Source organism: Phragmites australis, chromosome 13 (genome assembly GCF_958298935.1).
Source record: "Phragmites australis chromosome 13, lpPhrAust1.1, whole genome shotgun sequence".
Taxonomy (NCBI): Eukaryota; Viridiplantae; Streptophyta; class Magnoliopsida; order Poales; family Poaceae; genus Phragmites; species Phragmites australis.
The window spans coordinates 27,487,209-27,500,988 of record NC_084933.1 but is presented as its reverse complement, the minus strand read 5'-3'; positions in this window follow the sequence as shown (position 1 = coordinate 27,500,988).

The following is a 13,780-nucleotide window of genomic DNA, read 5'->3' as shown; positions in this document are numbered from 1 at the left end:
GTGTAACACCACTGTGGATTTCTTCTGAGTTCCAACTGAGACGATGCACTGTAGGCTAGTGATGTTCAAATGGTCCTGTTATTAGGCCAGACTGGCTAGGCACGGCACGGCTCAACAGGCTTGTTTATTATAATGGGTCGTGTACTCACGCCACCGAGCCGAGCTGGTTTAGGCGTCAGCCAGTAGCGCTCCGTAAAATTAAAAAAAATCAAAAAATTATAGATAATAGAGAGTACTAATAGATAGGGTTTTGTTGCTAAGTGCTATAAAGATCGAGTGTATTGGAACTTGTGGTTATATAAGTGAGTTTTATTGAGTTGTCTTGTTAAAAATATTTTTATTAGAAGGAAAAAAAAGAGTATAAGCTATGCTCTAAGGCTTGTCGGGTCGAATCTAGCCGTGTTCGGATTGTGCTAGGCTCGTGCTAACTCGTCATGCCGCGCGCTCGGTCTAGACATGACCCACGCTCAGGTTGTGTTATACTTAGATTGTGTCTACAGTGTTATATCTCGGATGGGTTAGTAGACACAGTTTATTTGACAACATTACTGTAGGCACTGTAAGCTTCCAATCATGTCATTAATTTTGAAGCATTTCTGTCGCTTGTGTGCAATGAGCCAATAATTTTTCACATTTCTTTTTTCGGAGGGATTGAGGGGGTGCTTCTGCTAATCTGAATTTAGTGCTGGACTCATGGCACGTTATACAGGTAACTATCTAGTGGTTTGAAAGGAAAACAGTAGGTGAAGTCCTCACTATGGTATTATTATTAAAATATAGCTTAGAAGGACAAAAACCACATAATGTAGGGAGATCAAGAAAGAGAATAAGAAAGAACTACACATGAGAAGAAAGCCAAGAGGACATCGAGGAATACAAAGGTTCATTGACCCTATTCAACTATAAGAGAAATTCTGAGGAGAAGCATTCTTTTCATCCAAGAAAAGAAGGCCTAATATTCCTAAAAATGAGGTTGTTTTGTTGTTTTCAGATGCTCTAAGTCATAATGATGAAAGTGTCTATGAAACCAGCTGTTGAAAATCCTGTGCCATCTTCTCTATCATTCTGAAGAACTGCAAATCGAAGTTCCAGTGCATATGGATGGAGATCCAACAATTGGTGGCGAAGGCGCATGAGAAAAAGAGGTGAAAGGTAGTTTCTTTGGCGTTGGTAGTGCATAGCACACAATTATAGTTGTTTCCTTTAATCTTTAGCCTTTTTCTTTTTAGGATGTTCCTTTTATTGAGTTTGTCCATCAAAAGAAGTCAAACAAACAAGTTGAGCTTCTTGCCACAAATAGACTTCCAAATCCAACATAAAGCTAGTGGGGATTGAGTACTCTGAAAGGGAAGTTGTAAAAAAATTTAGCTGAATATGAATCAGAGCCCAAATATAACGTCATTCATCATTCTGTCTCAAACGATTCTAATGATAAGTCAACCTTGTGTGCTACATGTAAACTTCTGAAAAGCCTCCCGAGAGAGATGTTCTCCCTGTAAGTGGCCACATAGATAAATTCAATCTTGGCATAACTATCTAGTGTTATTTGGACATCCGTATTTTTTTTCGAATCAGGCACCCTGAATCCGATTTGATTTCTAACATACATATTGAATTTTAAGTTGTATTTTACGTGTCTAAATTTTATTTATCAAATTGGACATCATCCAGTCGGATTTCGCACCGGTGTCCGTGTTCGGTTACACTGACGTTACCTGCATTGGACCCTTCAACTTTGTAAGGACCTACTTGAAGCTTGAGGCAGCTCTACTCGGAAGTAGTTTTTACCCGCCATTAGCTGCCAAACAGTACGGGCTAACTGGTGGCAGAGGTGTTGCATGCGTTTTGTTCCGGGGAAAGAAATGCGGTTCAGATCACCCTATCAGTCAGGTAGGGAACTGAACTTTCTGAAATTAGTCGGGCGGTCGATGTGACCAACTGCACGGAGGAAGAGCTCCCTGAAATTTTGGTTATCTTTCTCAGGGTTTTCCCTTGGAAATGATGGCATTATGTACTGAACTTTTGTACTGCCCAGATAATTAGGGATAATTAATCCAGAGTTATAGCCCTGCTGGATCTATTTGCCTTAAAGAAATGTCATGTTTGGTAGCTCCAGCCTCCAGCTGCTCCACCCAAATATCTGCCTGTACCGAAACTATAAGAAATTAAATTAAAATTCCTTTGAGTGTGATTATTCAACTAATCGAATATGACTGGGAGGACAGCAGTGCGACCATGGGTGATTCACTGAATCTGAAGTGACACCAGATGTAAACATAGCGGTTGGTGTAATGCAGGTCGGCGTTGAAAACCGAGTGCCATGCTCGTTGGCGCCCTGCCAACTTTACATGTAGCTCAGGACGATGAAAGGACAATGAACATGTCCCATTACGATGCTATATCCGTTAGTCCATGCCAATGCTGCATTCCCAACTCATATTACGATGATCACATTGAACGCAAAAAAAAAGAAAAGAAAATGATGATGATGATATATTACTATGCCATCACTTGCAGACAATAATTAAGTTAGAAATGCGTCCATCTCAGCATTTCGCCTAGTAACAGTACACCATGGACTTACCTGTTAGCTATGACCTGAACTGCGCTAGGAAGCTGGTGCCATGTTCCATGACAGCGTCGCCGTCCTTCGTTGATTCAATCATGGAGCGAACCGGCGTCAAACAAATCATGGAGCGAACCATCGTTTGAATCGATTCGAATGTGAAATGGCAAAAGATTTGTAAAAGAAGCCTATGGTACCTGAAAGCCAATTGAATATTTCAATGGGGCCTCGAGTAGTTGAGTGCCTTCCACTATAGTTTGGTTGTCTAATTTCCCTCGCTTCTCTCATTGTGGTTTGGTTTAGTTTGGTCAAATGTTTGGTTTATGTCATCATGTTGCCAAGAGTGGAGAGAGCCTGCAATCTCAAGGAAAATCGAGACACCACCCTATGTCCTATGCTGTTATGATTATATATTTATATCTACTTACGTCCCTAAAAAGTTGTAAAAAATACAAACCCCTAGTGGCTCACCTTTGCCCTTGTGTGTGTTTTCATTTCTAGTGGACAAGTGCCTAATTGTCCACATTAATCCACAATGCCACTATTAATCTAGTACTGTTAGTATTGTGTCTTCAGTGTTCACAACTTCACATCACCGAATAGATTCAGATTTGACATAGGTCTATAGCTACACTTTTTCCCCTACTTGAGAAGATCAGAACAGTACACTGACTTTCCCTATAACAACTGAAGGTTTGGATACATACACTAGTGGCAGTACATAACTACATATACTTTGATAAGATGAGACCCTTTTCCAATGGCATGCATATCCAGCCAGCATAATAATGTATGCAACCCAGGCGAGGGCGAGGCGACTAACCTGTGTCTCATCTGTCTCCCTCGCTGCAATCTTTTTTCTATGGGTCGCATCGCGTGCATGTGCCGGAGCCCTCTGTTCTATCGTTTTGTAGGATAGCCAAGTCATCCATCCAATTGAATATTGCACCTGGCAGCTGTTCCCAAGGAGATTTCCTTTTCTCCCCTACCTACCTTCCGACAGTCTAGTCAGTTCAGTTTCCCTTTCATTTTCCCAAATGTCTCAGGACAGTGAAAGGACCCAACCTCTATTCACATCCTAGATTTTGTAGAGCGTTTTTGCCAATTCGTTACAGCAAAACTTGCAGCGGAGCGTATTTACAAATTCTTTTTCTCTTCCAAAAGTCTCAAGTAATGATTCAATCTCTACTCACATAGAGCTGGTTTGCAAATTCTATGCGACATGAACAGCTTATAGAAGAGAACATTTTGCAACCAAACTTTCTGCAGGTTTATCTGAAGTCTGAACATGTTCCTGAGGCCTTCTGAAGGCTTGCGCCGTTCGAGCATCACCAGCCATGGTTCGTTGGCTACCCCTCATCTGTCCTTTTCCGGAGATAGCGATCAAATTATTTGACACCGGCCGGGGCATCACAGCATGTCAGCATGTGACCCTCCCTGTTCTTGCACTCAGTTTGTAGCCAGACCTTGATAAAATAACTGTACGAGTGAACCGAACTTACCTCAGGCAGCACTTGCATGCAGATTTTTACGGTGACCGACGAGGTCTGCCCCCAAGTTTCTCCTTGTCTGATCTTGGGTACGGCATAGCAAATGATCAGTTGCATCGGGCCGGTCTTTACCTCCATGAACTTTCTACTTATGTGTTTCTGGCAACGCATTCGGCACGATCTCCTGGCATTCATGGATGAATTCTGACCTGATCTTTCCGTTGCCTTGCCCTTTTGATTTGCCAGCTTTCACTTGCTCTTTTTTTTTTGTTAGAGATGCATTACTGACATGTACAAAACGACCAGATGATTAGGCAGTAACCGTTGTAGTATTTTAAAAAAAAAACAAGAAGAAGAAGACTACTGACACTGCCATGTGCCATATACTGGTTGCCTAGCTTTAGGGGAAGAAAGACTATGGTTAAGTATTTAAATGGTGTATGGTCGTAGGCTCAGTAGATATTGTAATTTACTTGTCGGTGCGTGACTGAGTATTGATAGATTATGAAAAACGTGTGATTCCTCTGCAGAACTGCCGACCCACAACACTAGAACTGGTATATAAAGATTTCAAATATGAATAATCAATGTTAAGTTGTTTCAATTGATTTCATTGGTGCCTTTTTTGTTTCTTTTAATTCCCCTTCGATTTGACTTCATCCTCTCGTGTTCCATTGGTTTATTGTGACCTCTGTTCTGTGGGGAAGAGGCCTTCCATTATTATATACATGCACCCCAAAATTAAATTGAAGCTCATTCTTTTGATGAACTATATTGTCTTCTTTAACTGATTTCATATATAGAACAATTTCAAAATTGCAGTTGATGAGACGGAGAAGGACGCGGTTGCTAGTTATTCTGAAATCTGAATAAATAAATACGTTCCTTATGTGGAGAAGGTACATGCACCAAGGCTCACATCATCCAATCAAATAATGTGGTCGAGTTAATCATCTTAGCTGGGGGCCACTACTAGTTCCACTTCGGCAAACAATGTTAGTATTACTTCTTTTGAAAAAAAAAAAGTACTCGGCTATCATCAAAAGCTCAAAGCAGCATTCTTATACGTTTAATTGAATGTGAGACGTACACTTTTGTGCACTGATCAACATGAAATCATGAACCCACGAAGTCTTTTGTGTACTAATGCACAGTAGCTATCGCTTAGCATTTTTTTTCCTCTGCGTGGAACTAGTGACCTAACCCTCTTTCCTAGTTTATTTATAATCCTAAATTTCGGAATAAAATTAATCGGCATACATGTGTTTAGCTTAACCAGTAAAATTTAAAAAATGACCACCACACCATGCATTATTGCATGTACTTTTGTCGTGTGAATTACGACAGAACTTACGCTAGCCTCGGATTCAGCCTAACCGACCGTCGCGTACGTGTGATCAGTACGTGCATGATGTGTATAGTAGCGCATGCGAGCAAGCGTGCGCTCCTGGGCATGCATGCGAGCTACAGTACACGTAAACTGTTGGGTGTACAAAAGTACACCGTCCACGGTACAAAGGCCCATGCATGCATGGTGCCACGCTACAGTACTGACATGTGCCATGTCCTCGACCAACCACGACAACCTTACGTGCGTATACTGTATACGAGGTGGCCTGTCCATTATTTCCTCTTCTATGCCGTGCTGCACGCATGTGAGCTTTCATCGGGAGAAATTTAAAGGTTACTCTGTTTGAAATTACTGTCGAAATTAAGGTGTTTTCTACTAAACTTTTGTATGATTCATTATTATCAAATTAGTTATAAGTGTCAGTTCATTAATATTGGTTCTATCAAAATCGACACTATAGTATCACTGTCGGTTCGTTGTAAAAAAAAATTCATCCATCCATTCAGACAAAAACCAGCACTGATAAATAGTATCATTGTCGGGCTTTAATACTAACCAACAGTGATACCATGTCTGGACCCTAAGTTTCATTTCACTGTCGTTTGGGCTCATCAATCTCCTCGTTCACGTCCGCTGGCTCTATCTACCTTATCTCTTCGCGTAACTCACATTCGGCTCTCTCACTCCCTTATCTCTTCGCTCTCTGTCGGCTCTCTCTCCACTCTCTCTCTCACTCTCCCACACCGTTGCCGGCCCTGCTCCTCCCCCCCCCCCCCCCCATCGTAGCCAGCCATCCCCTTTTTCCTCCCACCGCCAACCAACTCCCCTCACCCCACCCCACCGGCCTCCTCCCCTCGCGAGATCTGGTGGGGATCCGGCCATGGATCTCGCTAGGTAGAGGGATCAAGGCGGATGGATCCAGGCTATGTGGCAGAGGGATCCAGACACTGCGGCGACCGAGGGATCTAGGCGTAGTGGTAGAGCAGCAGCGGGATCCAGGTGTCTGTGCATGTGCTTTTGCAGTGGCCTTCGAGCATGTGAGGAACCATCCAAACAGTATTCTAATTAATCATTAAGTTAATTATTTACATGATTAATCATAATTTTATCCCGATAGTCATGGCACGTGTTTTGTGTCTAAGATCATAACACATATTTTTTCAACATATAACATCACAACAAGGATTAAGAAAGAGCGAGTAACTAACATTATGTTATAAATTCTTAATCATTCAACCATTTACAATAATTTACATCAAAAGAGATAAACTACCGAATGAAAGAATTAAAACCTAACAACAACAAAAAGATCGATGGAGCTATATGTCCTTAGGCTCCATCCAAAACCTCGCCACACGAGTAGACGACACTACTTCTACCCGCCGCCGGCATCGACGGACATGAAGTAGTCAGAAGCTAACCTTTCCTTGCCTGCAACCTGAAAGAGCAGCGTGAGTACGAATGTACTCGTAAGATTTAATTCATATATGGTACATATAATAACCCGACTTCAAGTATTATGCATTTAGGTATTTAGCAAGAACATGCCACAAGGTTAAGTAATTTCATATGCGGCAACAACCTTAAGACCTATGTGTGAGCACTTATACTTAACCAAACAACCCTTTATTTTTCGGTAAACACCAACTAAACATAAATGTAACTGTAAACATAATAAACATATATATGAAAACATAACCCTCTTAATCGTAACCCAACATACCAAACCATCACTCCTTATTCGTGATTCTATGACCGATGTGGATGGACAGAACCATGCTCATAACCGAGAGTGTGATAATCCCAATTGATTTTACACCTTGCAGGGAAGTACTCGTAGACCCACACGAAATGAAACCACCACCCACACAACCTGTCATTTGTAAGTGATGATTCACGTATCAACCATTCATGTACTCACCCCAAACCTTTGTTCTCATGTCGAGTAATGTGGATGCCACCTAGATCCCATGGGTACCACGACTTACCGACACAATCTGAGGCACCCATAACAGCTTTTTCGCTCATATCTCGACGCATAGGTCAAATGCACGTGGTAACTTACAGTACTTGGCTTACCCGTCCCATATCCGGGTATGTGGTAAGTACGAAAAAGTGTTAAATTCAATGACACCGAAGGACGATGCTTAACCGATGTAAGCGGTCTACGTCATCTAAACTCCTCTCCCGAACTACCCCTAGCACCGCCCACATCTCGTCTTATCCTCACATCCCATACATCTCAATATCATCACTGTATTTGTGAACAATAAGTAATTCTTAAGCTCGTGAATAATGGTTGGGTCATTGCTCGACTTCTACCGATGACCTATGCATTGCTAAGCATATCGAATAGGCTTGTAATTAGACATCAACAACGTTATTAAAGCTATAATGATATGGATAAACAATAACTCAAGATAGAGGTAATACAATCAACATAAGTTCTACCTATATAAGTCCGACATCGACTCACTAAACATGCAACCATACATAAGCAGTACTTTATCAATTTAAACTCCATTCGGTTTGAACTAAAGGTTGCAATATGCTTAGATGTTGGTGTGAGAGAGGGAGAGAGAGAAAGAGAGTGAGGGAGAGGGGTTGTTGTCTCTGTTGTTGGCGTGAGAGAGGGGGGGGGGGGGAGGGAGAGAGAGCACATGTGGGAGAGAGAGGGGAGTGATTGGCTAACTCTTGTGGGCCTTGCATGTTAGAGAAAGAAGTTCATTTCAATTGCGAATCCATTTCTTTCTCTCTCGAATTTCTTTCTCTCATTCAATTGATTTAAAACCAAGTGCTCTAATACTCCGAAACAAAATTACTCAAAATTAAACCTAATGCTTATGAAGCACTATTAGGCTTAATTACGTAATTACGACTTTGAGACGTGACAGAGTCGCCATGTTATCTTGTTTTGTAGGTGTGCCTGGTAGTGCCCAGCGGGAGTGATATCTGAGTCGGCTCAATTCCGAGCCAGCTCAGATGCCACTCATGCAGTCACAAATTTTCTCCTTTTTTTTATTCTCTGGAAATGGCAACACTGTCAGGTGGTCAACCAACACTGATAGTAGCCGACTATCACTACCGAGTAAAGAGTACCGGTTGAAAAACCGATAGCAAAGCTACTTTTTAACCGACACTGATCTATCTTTTTGTAGTAGTGATTCTTGGGCAAGTGTATTGGTACACATCTAGTTGTCACATAGATCGTCCTATGCAATGTCATGTAAGATTTTAGATGATATGGTCATATGGAGAAAAGAGAAATGTGAGAGAAAAATGTTGTTATTTTGAGAAGTAATTGTCTCATAAGCTAAAATTTAGGACTATAAGATTGCTCCCATATGAGTATACGAGTTTTTACTTATTATTTCTATATAGCTCACAATGTTTATTTGTTCCATATAAAAATTAAGAGGTTTGTGGATTAACTATGAGACGGTTGAAAATACAACCTATTGTAGAGGTGGTTCATTGAATCGTTTAAAAATTACATGCCAATACACGAAGCCGCCTACTTAGATCGCCATAGACCGAGCAATACACACAGCATGCACGCACGTATACCTGCATCTCCTGATGGCTCCTGTATGCTCCTGTATGCAATGACTAGACCTGTCACCTGTGTTGGCTAATCCTATGGCAGCCATGAGTAGAGCTAGTTAAAAACTTTGGCATGCACGTTAGTATATTCTGAGGTTCCTATCAAGGTTCCAACTGGAATCAATTGTCGATTTTTTCACATCTCCCTCTCTCTCTCTCTCTCTCTTCTCATCCAGGTGTGTGTTGTCATGCACTAGTAAAGCTAAACAAGATCCGGTCAGGTTTGCAAAGAAGAAAGAGACACACGCACAAGTACCTTTACATATCTATTTGCACGTTTATAGTGGCTGGAAAAGAGCAGGGAATGAAACTAATCAAGGACGAACCTAGCTACGACTGCTAATTATGAGACTGATCTTTTTGTTTAACAGATATTACCTTATTTTTTATTGAAAGTCAATAATCAGGTTTATAGAATATTAACATCAAAAGTTAAAAAGAGATCAAGGTTTATGGGAAACACCTAACAAACCGAAGAACACAAGTTCTAAGCAGTGACATACAAACATGCATCGAGCTACTAGCCTATTACATAGAGAGCACCAGAGCCTCACGAAAACGCCTGAAGCTCCCAAACATTCGAGATAGGAGCAACACCAAGGGAGAATCCCTACAGCCACTCGCAGACATGCGCACGAGCACTATCCACCTTGGAACGATCATTATTTTTTAGAAGGATACTCCATTTCTGCACGAACGACATAGCTAGCATCAGAACATCAGTAGGCTTGCTGGGGAACTTCTTTGTGATCACCACGGAATTCTTAGTCCTCCATAGAGCCCAAGCAATACCTTCACAAAGGAAAATACTTAGACTTTTAGGGGTATTGAATTTCTCCGGGAGCCATCTCACCTGTAAGTAAGCTACCGAAGTAGGGAACCCATTCCACTCGAAGGCATTTCTCAGAGCAGTCAAGAAAAGCGAGGCAACTCACACCCCAAGAAGATATGGCTGGCATCCTCAAGCATATTACATAGACAGCAGATTAGACTCCCTTTTCGACCCCCTTTCTTTAGGGAGGAGGCAACTAGGAGCTTATCATGCAACATTTGTCAAAGGAATACTTTAATTTTGAGAGGGACTTTGCAGGTCTATATCTTCATAGCATCCTTGCTAGAAACACCCTTAAAGCTGAGGAACCTATAAAGAGACTTGGTGGTAAATCTCCTTGATTTATCCAGAGCTCAAGTCACCTCATCCTCATCACCATTCAGCTAGACACATTGCAGTTTGTGCATTAGGGCACCCAATTGGAGCAGATCACCAGCCGTTAGACTTCTCCTAAACTGAACCTCCCACTCACCATCAATCCAGCAATCTGAAACTAGTGAATCTGGCTCAGAGCAGAAGCAAAACAGGTCAGTGAACTGTATTTTTAGTGGGGTATCACCCAACCAAACATCCTTCCAGAAGAAAGTTTTTCCCCTTATTCACTTTAAAAGTAGCTCCTCATTGGAAAATATGTTTCACCTTATGCCTGGAGATGAGGAAACTATCATTTGGCATATACTTGGTTTTGAGGAGTTTGCACCATATGTCTTTAGACCCAAAGTAGATCTTCCAAATCCACTTGACCAGCACTCATTTTTAACTGTAGTGTTTAAAATACCAAGACCTCTATAGTCTTTAGACCTACAAATAGCTTCGCATTTAGCCAAATGATATCTATTCACATCCTCAGCACTCCTCCAAAAGAACCTAGACCTGACAGTATCTATTTTCCTATGAACCCCTCTGGAAAGGAGATAGAACCCCATGGTGAACATGGGTAAACTAGGTAGGCAGGAGTTTGTCAAAGTTAATTTTCCCCCATAGGTCAGGTTCTTACCCTTACATGGGTTAAGTCTTTTAGTCATTTTTGAAAGAACTTCTGAGCTGACAACAATACCTAAATGGTGATCATAAATAGGGATACCCAGGTATTTCAGAGGGAGACGACTCAGCTTGCAGTTAAGCATGTTTGCAACCATTTCCTTCTCATACTGCTCCATCCTAAAAGCAAATACATCACTCTTGTAGAAATTGATTTTAAGATCAGACAACCATTCAAAGCGATAGAGAATAATCTTGAGGTTGAGGATAGAGGTGTTAGAACCATCAATCATCAGAATGATGTCATCTGCATATTGAACATGTATGATCCCTCCAGGAATCAAGTGGTCCATGACCCCCTGAGCAGACCCTTGGTTGATGCTCTGTCCATCAGGGCACTCAACACATCTGCGGCAATATTAAAGAGCAAGGGGGATAGGGGATCCCCTGCCTGGGGCCCTAGTATGTTTTGAAAAAAAGGCCCCCTTTGACCATTGATGTTTATGCAGACTCTACCCCTCTTGACATATTGCAGGACCCATTCTATCTACTTAGGTGGGAATCATTTCCCTCTTATGACTCCTTTCAGGAAATTTCATTTTATCTTATCATAAGTCTTCTCGAAGTCAATTTCAACCAGCAACTCTTGCTGTTTTGTTCTTCTCAACTCATGTATAAATTCATGTAAAATCACCATACCCTCCAGGATGTTCTTTCCTTTGATAAAGACGGTTTGATTAGGGCCAATCACCTACTTGGCTACTAGGGTCAACCTGTTATTAAGCACATTGGTGAAATCTTTGTAATCCATATCGAGAAGAGACTTATCTTTATTTTCCCTTTTTAATTTCCTATTTAGAAGTAGTTCTGCATACCATGATTCGTATGGATCATCACTGCTTTCAAGTACGTAATTCATGCTTTATTTGGTTGTAAACGAGCTATATCTCATATATTTTTCTCTATGGTTAAATGGATGTGCACAGCAACCTTGCAGGTAGCTAGCCTCTTAATAAGGAGGGCTTTCATGATTCAATCCACCACACCATGCATGCATGCTGGAGAGCCCAGCTTGGTGTGGTACTGTGGTGTGGTGTGTGAAATCTTTAAGTCCTTCAAACGCAACTGATCAAGAAGCCGGCAGAGACAAAGTTTCACAAATCTTTTCTGTCTCCTTACTACTATATCCATATGTTCTTTTTGCATCCAGCAGGCGCGCGCGCGCGCGCACACACACACACTGTACATACCATCATCTTCAATCCTTCATGCATGCATTGTGTGTGTGTTGTATGTGGGTCTGGGTTAGTTGGTGGAGAGATGATGCCAAATTATGTGGCACCAGCCAGGCCATGCCCATGCATGAGAGACGTTGATGCTGGGGCCCCCACACAACCCTACCATGTGAAGATGAACCTCCAAGGGTCCAATGGCAGTTTGGAACTAGCAACCACTACGAAACTACCCCCATTGCATGTCCCATTTCCTTCGGGTGAGATATCAATTTGATATGATATGAACTTTCTTGCTACAGAAAAGAAAGAAATGAACGTTCATTTATGCATCCTTGCTCGCAGAGTTGCAGTTGCATTTGGTCTGACTAGAAGAACCGAACAGAACCATAGAGATTAGAGACAAGAGAAAGGAAGAAGGCACGGATAGAGGAGAGAGAAGTCAGTAGTTAGAGAACATGATTGTCACACACGCACACGAGCTGGCGGCGGCGAGAGCAAAGCCGACTGTTGGTTACCAGCAACGCATGTACGTATAATTCTCCTCCTAATGGTCAAGCTGCAACTTGCCCAGCTCCATCGTTCGTTCATCCGTCTTCGTTTGTACATTACCACCGGCGGATTTTAGGGGGAGAGGGGAGGGGCTCAAGCCCTCTAGCCGCTGGAACATTAGCGGGCTCAGGATTCTTAATTTTGATGTACATACTGTCTTATATATAGCTAATATCTGTTCGAATGATTGGGAAGGAGAGGGAATCGGAGTTCTCATAGCGTTATGTGTCGTTTCTATGGCCTCAAGCATCGGAGATTCATCAATGATATCCTCATCAGAACTATCTGTAGATGGCAATTCTGCATCAGTTTATCAGCTCTAGGTTAAACCTCCATATCAGAAAACCCGTTCTCTAACTCATCCTCTTGTTATCAAATTTTACACCGGCTTGAGAAAAGAAACTCCTATTCCACATTAACTAGCCAGATCAAAATGATAATTAGAATGCAGGTAGCTTTGGTTGATGATAGCAATCCACTTTACAACAATCTTCCTCACAATGTCATATATTCTTTGCATATGCATTTAGCAGTACCTCAAGATTTGTGCAACCACGGATGCTCAAAATTTGGTGGGCACGGAGCATAAATCAGCAGCAAACAGTTGATCAGTTCAAGTATTAGAATAAACTGCATGTGCAACATTGAACATTAAGTGTGATCCTGAGCAAGCATATACGGGCAGATAGAACAGAAATATGTACTACATCTGGCAAAACAAGAGCAATTTACATATTATCTATTACATCTAGTCGTAGCGAGTTGTGACCTGACTACTGTCTATTTGAGAATTACCTACTAAATACTATGTGTTAAAAAAATTTAGATGTATATATATATATACCCTTATCCTTTAGTGTGCCTGGCCCGCCAGTGGCTGGAACACAAGGAAAAACAAAAGAGAGGGGAGAAAGAAGAAAAAGGAAAGACGAGGGGAAGGAGGAGAGACAAGAAGAGAGCTCCCTTCATGCTAGCTCTAAGTCTACCATTGGTACATACATGTAGCATCATGCAGGTTAATTTGGCACTTAACGGTGATGGTGATGTTTCTTTACATGCTTCCATTGCAATCTACTCAAAGACCGGCCAAGAGAGTGTGTAATCCAGCACGTCCGTACCTCAGCTCATACGGTTTAATTAAGCTAGTGTAAGGTTCCTTGCAAGCGATTATCG